General features: G+C 43.8%; 1 pseudogene; it reads right to left on the bottom strand.

Annotated features, from left to right (window-relative positions):
- Positions 1–975: 975 nt before the first annotated feature.
- LOC109778832 (serine/threonine-protein kinase prp4-like) lies at positions 976–6,889 on the bottom strand (annotated as a pseudogene).
- Between the last annotated feature and the right edge of the window lie 2,380 nt (positions 6,890–9,269).

Below are 9,269 nucleotides of genomic sequence, written 5' to 3' on the forward strand. Positions count from 1 at the left end.
AGTAAGAAAAAAGGACTTGTCCTGGAGATTATGTGTGGACTACAGGAAACTCAACACATATATCAAAAACAAATATCCAATACCCATGATTGAAGATCTATTAGATGAACTGCATGGAGCTACTATTTTCACCAAGATTGATTTAAGGAGTGGTTATCACCAGATCAGGATGAAGGCAGAAGACATTGAGAAAACTGCATTCAGCACACACATGGGACTGTTTGAGTTTTTGGTCATGCCTTTTGGAGTGACAAATGGCCCTCCCTCCTTTCACCAACTTATGCATTCTGTGTTGGGCCCACTTCTCAGAGAATGTGTATTAGTATTCTTTGATGACATCTTGGTTTTCAGTAAAACATACAAAGATCACCTGGAGCATTTGGCAATGGTTTTCAAGGCACTTAAGAGAGCATAGCTTGTATGCAAAACTCTCTAAATGTACTTTTGCACAAGAAAAAGTGGAATATCTTGGTTATGTGATCACTGCCAAGGGAGTTTCAACAGACCCTGCTAAAGTGAAAGCTATTAACAATTGGCCCCAACCAGAAAATGTCACCCAGTTGAGAAGTTTTCTTGGGTTGGCTGGCTACTACAGGAGGTTCATCAGAAATTTTGGAATTATCTGCAGACCTCTCTTTCATGCTCTGAAGAAGGACATTTTTCTCTGGTCTGAAAAACAAGAAACTGCTTTCCAACAGTTAAAGACAAGCATGACAGCAGCACCTGTGTTTAGCACTCCCAGATTTCAACGGCTATGGAGTGGGAGCAGTACTCATGCAGAAGGGGCAACCCATTGCTTTCCTCAGCAAGGCAATTGGCCCCAAAGCTGCTGGATGGTCCACATATGACAAGGAGGCCCTGGCAATCATTGAGGCCATAAAAAATGGAAACACTATTTTGCATCATCCTCTATCATAATTAGAACTGACCAGCAAAGTCTCAAACACATTCAAGAGCAGAAATTAACAGAAGGTATTCAACACAAACTGTTAATTAAGCTTTTGGGGTACAAATTCAAGGTGGAGTACAAGAAAGGAAAAGAAAACAAAGTAGCAGATGCCCTCTCCAGAGTCAAGTATGCTCTGCAAGCTCTCACCTCTACAGCTGCCATTCCAACATGGATAACAGAAGTAGTAAACAGCTACAAACAAGATCTCAAATGCTCAGAACTCCTGGAACAGCTAGCTATTGCTCCTGGAAAACCTCCTTATTCCCTCACCAGTGGTGTCCTGAGATATAAAGGAAAAATCCTCATTGGCAACGTCACAGAACTGAGAGCATCTCTCATCACTTCTTTCCATACATCTGAATTAGGTGGCCATTCTGGAGAGAGAGCTACATATCACAGACTCAAAATTCTGTTCACCTGGCCAGGCATGAGACAAGCAGTTAAAAACTTTGTCCAACAGTGCCCAGTATGTCAACTCAACAAAGCACACCATTTCCCTTATCCTGGTCTCCTGCAACCCCTGCCTGTCCCAGACTTTGCATGGACACACATCAGTATGGATTTTGTGGAAGGACTACCTGTTTCTGACAACAAAGACCTGATACTGGTGGTAGTTGATAGGTTCACTAAATATGCTCATTTCATTGGCCTTAAACACCCCATCAATGTCACAACAGTAGCACAAGCTTTCACTGATAATGTGTTCAAACTGCATGGCCTTCCTACAGTAATGGTAACTGACAGAGACAGAATATTCACCAGTCATCTGTGGCAGAAACTGTTCCAGAAAATGGGAGTGAAACTGCATCTCAGCACATCTTACCACCCTCAAACTGATGGACATACAGAAAGGGTAAATCAATGCTTGGAAAACTATCTCAGATGCATGGCATTTGCTCATCCCAAGAAATGGTACAAGTGGCTGTCCATGGCAGAATGGTGGTACAACACCAGCTTTCATACATCCTTGAAAATGACACCTTTTCAAGCATTATATGCAAGACCTCCTCCTCTTATTGCTGAACTTATGTTACCACCATCTGAAGAGGAAGATGGGACAGCAGAGCTGGACAGAGATACCATTGCAGCCCAAATCAAGCAAAATCTCCTTAAGGCCCAAGACAGAATGAAATATTTTGCTGACAAGAAAAGATCTGACCGAACACTGGAGGTGGGAGATATGGTCTATGTCAAGCTACAACCTTACAGGCACACCAGCTTAAGCATCCACAAACATCTTAAATTGCACTCCAAGTACTATGGCCCTTTTAAAGTCTTGGAGAAAATTGGGAGAGTAGCCTACAGATTACTCCTTCCTGAGGGTTGCAAATTACATCCAACATTTCACATCAGTCAGTTGAAGAAACATCTGGGGCCTGAGGCAGTGCCCAACCCACAACTACCACTGATCGATGATGAGGGACACATTCTAATACAACCTGAAGCCATACTGCAGAGAAAACTCATTCCCAGAGTGCAAGGAGACATCAGCATCCCAGTCGTGCAGTGGCTCATCAAATGGGTGAACTTACCAGCGGAAAAAGCCACGTGGGAAGACGCCTCGTTCATCCAGAAGGTTTTCCCGGAGCTCCAGCCTTGAGGGCAAGTCTGTTCTTTGCAGGGGGGAATTGTCAGGACTGTAGCAGTCATCGACAATACCTGATAAGCTTCAGTACCGCTTCAGCGTGTCAATTCGAGCGATGGCTGTCGATCTACGATCCGACGGCAACAGAGCAACTTACCACTTCATCAAGCCTCCTGCGACGTCCTCCGTTGATCTTCAAGTGGACGGCCCAAGATAGTCTTTTACTTTTTCAAAAGTTACTGCGTTGTACTGTAATCAGTTTCCTGTCGCTGTCTTGCTTTTCCCTTCCAGCTGTATATTTAGACCCCGGAGGCCTCCTCCTTGGGGCATCCAGATTGTAATCGGGCTTGGCCCTTATCAGCCGCCGTGTTCCGGCTGGCCAAACCCTAGTTCGAGCTACTCTGCGTGAATGAAAATCCCCCAAAATTCGCCCACAAATTCCTAGTGTTCTTCAGTTTTTCCTCTGAATTCATGGACAGGCCTCTCAGGTCCTGTCCAAATACGGGTACTGTGCAACAGACTGGACTGAAAATACGGTAGCTGCATACCCGCTCAGCGCTGATCACGACAAGTACTGACGGATGTGATAACGGCCTCCAGGTAGCTCGGCCAACAAAGCGCATTTTCGCCCTCCCATGCTTCGTCCTGGTATCAAACATCTCAAAGCTAAAACCTCACAAGGAAATGACAGAACCGCACGTCGGTTAGACATGTAATTTAGTTCAGAAAAAAGAAGCTAAGCTCAAATGCTCAATATGTTACAAGTGAGAAGTATGATCATCTTTATTTCACTTGCCAGTGATAAATGGATGGCTAAGCGCTTGTGACACAGTGAGCCTCTTTTGTGGATCGAGCACAAATATTTTCTCCAGGAGATCTTTAAACCTGGATAGCATTTTCGGATCCTCGCCTGGGAAGCTTGATATTTTGGGACCAACACCACTTGGTTTAACGTTCATACACACTTTATTCACCGCCTGCCAGAAAAAAGGACATCGATTCAATTTTCAGCAAAGCACTAAAGCAGAGTATATCATCAGTTCATCAAGGTATAATTAGCATACCTTCTTCACCAGATTCTCATCAGTGGCATGGAAATTAAGGTCCTGGTCAAAGTGTTGAGTTGTAAAAGCTCCCTGTATAATTAGAAACATTAACTCTGTTAGAGAGAAGACTAGGAAATACGAACATAAACACTACCATACATTTTTTGTTTGTTCTCTAGAATACACATAAAAGATAAGTACATCATATGAACTAATATATCAGCATCATATCTCACCTTTCGAAGCATCTTCTTAGGGAACGGACCCTTCAATTCCATGTGAAGCCAAAGCATGCCATTGTTCGTCCCACCAGGAAATAAGATTTTTCCTGTGTAAAGTTCATATAGGCAACAGCCTACTGACCACATATCCAATGAATGGTCGTACGGCAATCCAAGAACTGCATGAGGATAAAAAATTACTGTGTTGGCATGCAGGTAATTATTTTTTGAACTTATATAAGAAAATCTAATGAAATGACTGTACATGTCAAGTAAATAACTCACTTATCTCAGGTGCCCGGTAGAAGCGGCTCACAAGAATTGGTGTGATATCATTTATTCCGGCAGGCAAAGCACTACCAAAATCACAGAGTTTCAACATGTTTCTAGACCCATTTACCTACAAAATGAGGCAGTTAGAGAAACTTGTAGATTCCAGCATACAATTAACACAAAGGTTAACCATTGGCATGTAAGTCATTTTTATGCTTTTCTCAAAGCTTAAAATAAGCTCCGCAAGTACAAGCTCTACCAAAGATAATTAAGATACTTGGAAAGCGGGCATACCAGTATATTATCTGGTTTAATATCACAATGGAGGATACTGCAATCCTTTAGGTGCTTCAATGCGATGAAAAGCTGTTTCGAGTACGTCCTTACAGCAGTAAGCTTCAGCCCTATATCACGACCAAATTTCTTTATAACCTCACGAAGATTCATATGAAGGGATTCAAGAACTAAACAGAGATGATCCCGATACATGAAACTAGAAATAAACCGGACACAGTGTCGTTTGTCTTCACGATCTGCACTTGACAATTTTTCCAGTACAGAAACCTCCCTCTTACCAGATTTGTACCTGTACAATCAAAATGCAATTTACAGGGTCAAATGTTATTTTCCCTATTGCATATATGACCGCAAAAGGGAAGAAGTTGTAATGAACTCAGCTTACCTTTCTTTTTCATTGCAGATAATTTTGATAGCTACTTCAGGATCATTTTCCCCGGCTTTTAGATCCTTTGCCTGGACAACTGTTGAGAAAACTCCCTTCCCAGAGCCTGCTGTAATTCTGTAATGGCCATCTAGCACTTCCCCTAAGTGGTACTCTGTATAAAATGCAAAAAAGCTTGAATTATAAAGGAGTAACTGAAAAGTAGACAATGAAATGAAAAGGAAAGATTGATAGAGCTTACTGTAATATCCATGCTCATCATCCCAGTTGTCGCGAAGCGAATTTTTTCTCACATGCATACCTTCTAGATTACCCTACACAACACAACAATCAATAGGTGATCACAAAATAATTTACTGCCGAGGGCTTCCTACCAATAGAGTAAAAGATAAAACTGCCAATGGATTACCGAGATTGTTCCGAGCAAAAAGAAGATAGCAAAACATTGAAGTAAGAAATTTCAGTAGAAATAATAGTTCGGTTGAAGAATACTATAAAACATACCGATTTCTGAACTCTAATAGGAGATACTCCAAAAATATCATCGCAGAGTATATCTGAAGATCTTGCACCCTGTAAAATTTCAAAGATATCAAGTGAGAACCCTAGCTGAGAAAATGGTAAGTGAACAATCAACTGCATCAAAAGGATTATTACCATGGGAATGCCCTCTTGAACTCCTGAAACACATGCCGTCCTTTGATCACCAGATATGAGAAACCTTACTTGCAAGATTGTTCCTTGATTTCCTCAGATCTCTTTCTTCTGTGGTTGGCCTCTCTACACTTCTTGTTTGCATCAAATTTGTCATCACATCCCTACAGATAAATAAGTTTCAAAGTGAGTTCACCAATTCACCAAAAGTAGAAAAGCAAGCATGACTAAAAGCATTTTCCTACAATAAAAGCATGACCAGAAAAATAGGAAACACGAGGCTATGTGGGAAAGCCTGCAGCTCTATGTGAGTAAGCTTGGCCCAGTTTATTGTACTTATCAAGTGAAATCTACGGTTAAACAGCTTACATCTCAAGAATATGGCAATTATCTTGTCAGTTATTAGAATATAGTAGTTAACAAAGAATAGTTTCTTCATCAGAAAACTAAGAATAATATGAAATGGTCAAACGGCTCATGTTAGTTTTAGCTTTTCCCAGGGTGTTTGATTGTTTGAACAAAATTACTTCAAGGCAGCGATAGGAAACTCTTTAATCCCTTTTTCTTTGTGCAGCAAAGCGTAGAACAGAGTAAGCTGTCGTTGATTTATCATCACAGAGGAAACTAAACAATAGCTGCTGCTTTTTGTGCCAGTGGTTAATAGATGTGCTTCAAATAACCGAGTAAACACTAGAACTTTGAATAAATTAATGGAATTGCCATGTATAATACTTAGTTTCACTTAACAGCTAACAAAACTAAGACGCTTGCCTTCTCAAGTCAAAACCAGATTTTATTTTGTTGATCTGCAAATCCTCTGCCATCGTACCAGATAATGTTGTGTGTGCCAGCAGCATAAAAAAATCACGCCAAGCTCCAACAAAATTCACATGATAAAGCAACTAATTATGGATCAATGGAAAAGGGTAACGAAAATAACCTATACCGAACGGGAACGCAAAGGGCGGGGGTTCGGAACAGACCGGAGCAGGTGCCAGACTGCCGAACACCGACCCCGCCTTGCCGAAGTCGGCACCCGGCCCCCTTGAGGCGGCGGCGGCGTCGTCTACTATCTCACCATCCTCTACCTCGCGCTCCCCCGGCCTCGCCCCCGACACCCGCGGCCGCGAGCCCGACTCCTGGTCTCCCCTGTCCCCGCGGCCGTGGCCGTGGTGGCGGTGGTGATGGCGGTGATGGCTGCGCTTCTGGCGCTTCGGGGAGGAGGCGTCGTCGCCGGGCGGCCGGCGGTGGCGCCTGGAGCTGGAGCGCCGGGAGATGGGGCCCTCTTCGATGCCCATGGCGACCGCGCGCGGGAGCGGGATGGGGTTAGGGTTTCGTGGGGTGGACCGGAGGGGCGGAGGAGGGACGGCTATAGGAGGCGCGCGATGCCTTGGAACGAAGCTCAATCGGACTCGGGAACGGTGCGCGCCGGTGATCGCGGGTGTTCTGGGTCCGTTGGGGCGAAGTCGAGGGGGGGCTACGAAGGTGATACTGAACGAACGTTCGAACATCAGGGCTGCAGCGTGAGCGGAGACGACGCCGTTCAGAGTTCAACCCAGATTCCGAGTCGCGCTCTACTTTGACTTCGGGGACTCACGTTCATAGCCATACCATATGAGTGCTTTTAGGCCATCCACAAGAGCACAACCTTTCTTCGCTCAATCAATGAAAGTAGACGGGGCGTCGACCCGTTGGCTATCCGAGTTCGAGTCCCGGCTCGAACGCGCGACCATTCGAGTAGCCCTTGGGTTGGTCTCATTTTAAAAGCAGTACGTTTAGTATACACACGTGGAACTGTATTGTGTGAGCGGAGTTGCAAACGCCTCACCACTATTTTGCTTTCGAATCATGAAAAGCTTGAAGTTATTTTCGGCGAGAACATGAATGAAGAAGAGCGCATTTCTCGTTCCGTGTGCTTAATTTAGGGTCCCTGTCACTGCGACCTAGTCATCAATGTGTATTCATGTCATTCCATCCACCAAAGTACTACGATGTTGTCTACCATGCCATCTTCTTGTCACAGTTATCGTCTATATACACACACATGCATCACCTTCCTTCCTTAGCTCACTTTCACCCACTTGAGAAGTTCATACTCTTCGGAAAGAAACAAGAATCTTGATATAGGTCTCACAACGGTTATGGGATATGAGAAGAGACTTATACTTTGTAAAGTTGTCAGATGTGATGGTTAGCGAAGCTTTGAGAATAGAAGGCACCGGGATAAATCTATTGAGCACCGAAAGAAGTCGAAGTAAGTTTGAACATGACTGGGACACTCACCACACAACTGAGCGCACCGCTCCTTGTACTGCAACAAGTTTGCATTTCATCTGCCAGCTAGCCAGTTTACTCCGATCCACTATGACACTGAATCATTTTGTGTTTTGTAAATATAGGATCCTCATGAGCATGAGCGCGATGATCAATCTCCTCTTAGGTTGCAGTTAAGCAACAAAATCATAGAGTAAAGGCCGGGGGTGTTCGTTTGTATATAGTGTTCCGGGTTTATTTCAGTTACATTTGTCTCTCGATCAGAAATTTATCAACTTAACATATGCAATAATTAAATTTATGTTTAATATATGAAACACTATGAAACCTCATGCTTACAAACTTGCATGTTCTCACGATGTATATGAAGGCAATAATAAAGTTATTATTTATTTTCTTATTTCATGATAAATGTTTATTATTCATGCTAGAATTGTATTAACCGGAAACTTAGTACATGTGTGAATACATAGACAAACAGAGTGTCACTAGTATGCCTCTACTTGACTAGCTCGCTGAATCAAAAATGGTTAAGTTTTCTAGCCATAGACATGAGTTGTCATTTGATTAACGGGATCACATCATTAGGGAATGATGTGATTGACTTGACCCATTCCGTTAGCTTAGCATTTGATCGTTTAGTATATTGCTATTGCTTTCTTCATGACTTATACATGTTCCTATGCTATTGCTATTGCTTACCAAACGTCACAACGTAACTGGGTGATTATAAAGGTGCTCTACAGGTGTCTCCGATGGTACTTGTTGAGTTGGCATAGATCGAGATTAGGATTTGTCACTCCGATTGTCGGAGAGGTATCTCTGGGCCCTCTCGGTAATGCACATCACTATAAGCCTTGCAAGCAATGTGACTAATGAGTTAGTTACGGGATGATGCACTACGGAACGAGTAAAGAGACTTACCGGTAACGAGATTGAGCTAGGTATTGAGATACCGACGATCGAATCTCGGGCAAGTAACATACCGATGACAAAGGGAACAACGTATGTTGTTATGCGGTTTGACCGATAAAGATCTTCGTAGAATATGTAGGAACCAATATGAGCATCCAGGTTCCGCTATTGGTTATTGACCGGAGACGTGTCTCGGTCATGTCTACATAGTTCTCGAACCCGTAGGGTCCGCACGCTTAAAGTTCTATGACGACCGGTATTATGAGTTATTGTGTTTTGATGTACCGAAGGTAGTTCGGAGTCCCGGATATGATCACGGACATGATGAGGAGTCTCGAAATGGTCGAGACGTAAAGATCGATATATTGGACGACTATGTTCGGACACCGGAAGTGTTTCGGGAGGTTTCGGACATTTACCGGAGTACCGGGGGTTACCGGAACCCCCCGGGGAGTATATTGGGCCTAATGGGCCCTAGTGGGAGAAGAGGAGGGGCGGCCAGGGCAGCCGCGCGCCCCCTCCCCCTCTAGTCCGAATTGGACAAGGAGGGGGGCGCCCCCCTTTCCTTCTCTTCCTCTCTCCCTTCCTTCCCTTCTCCTACTCCTACTAGGAAAGGAGGAGTCCTACTCCCGGTGGGAGTAGGACTCCCCCCCTTGGCACGCCCTCCTCC

The sequence above is a fragment of the Aegilops tauschii genome, chromosome 4, assembly GCF_002575655.3.
Source record: "Aegilops tauschii subsp. strangulata cultivar AL8/78 chromosome 4, Aet v6.0, whole genome shotgun sequence".
Taxonomy (NCBI): Eukaryota; Viridiplantae; Streptophyta; class Magnoliopsida; order Poales; family Poaceae; genus Aegilops; species Aegilops tauschii.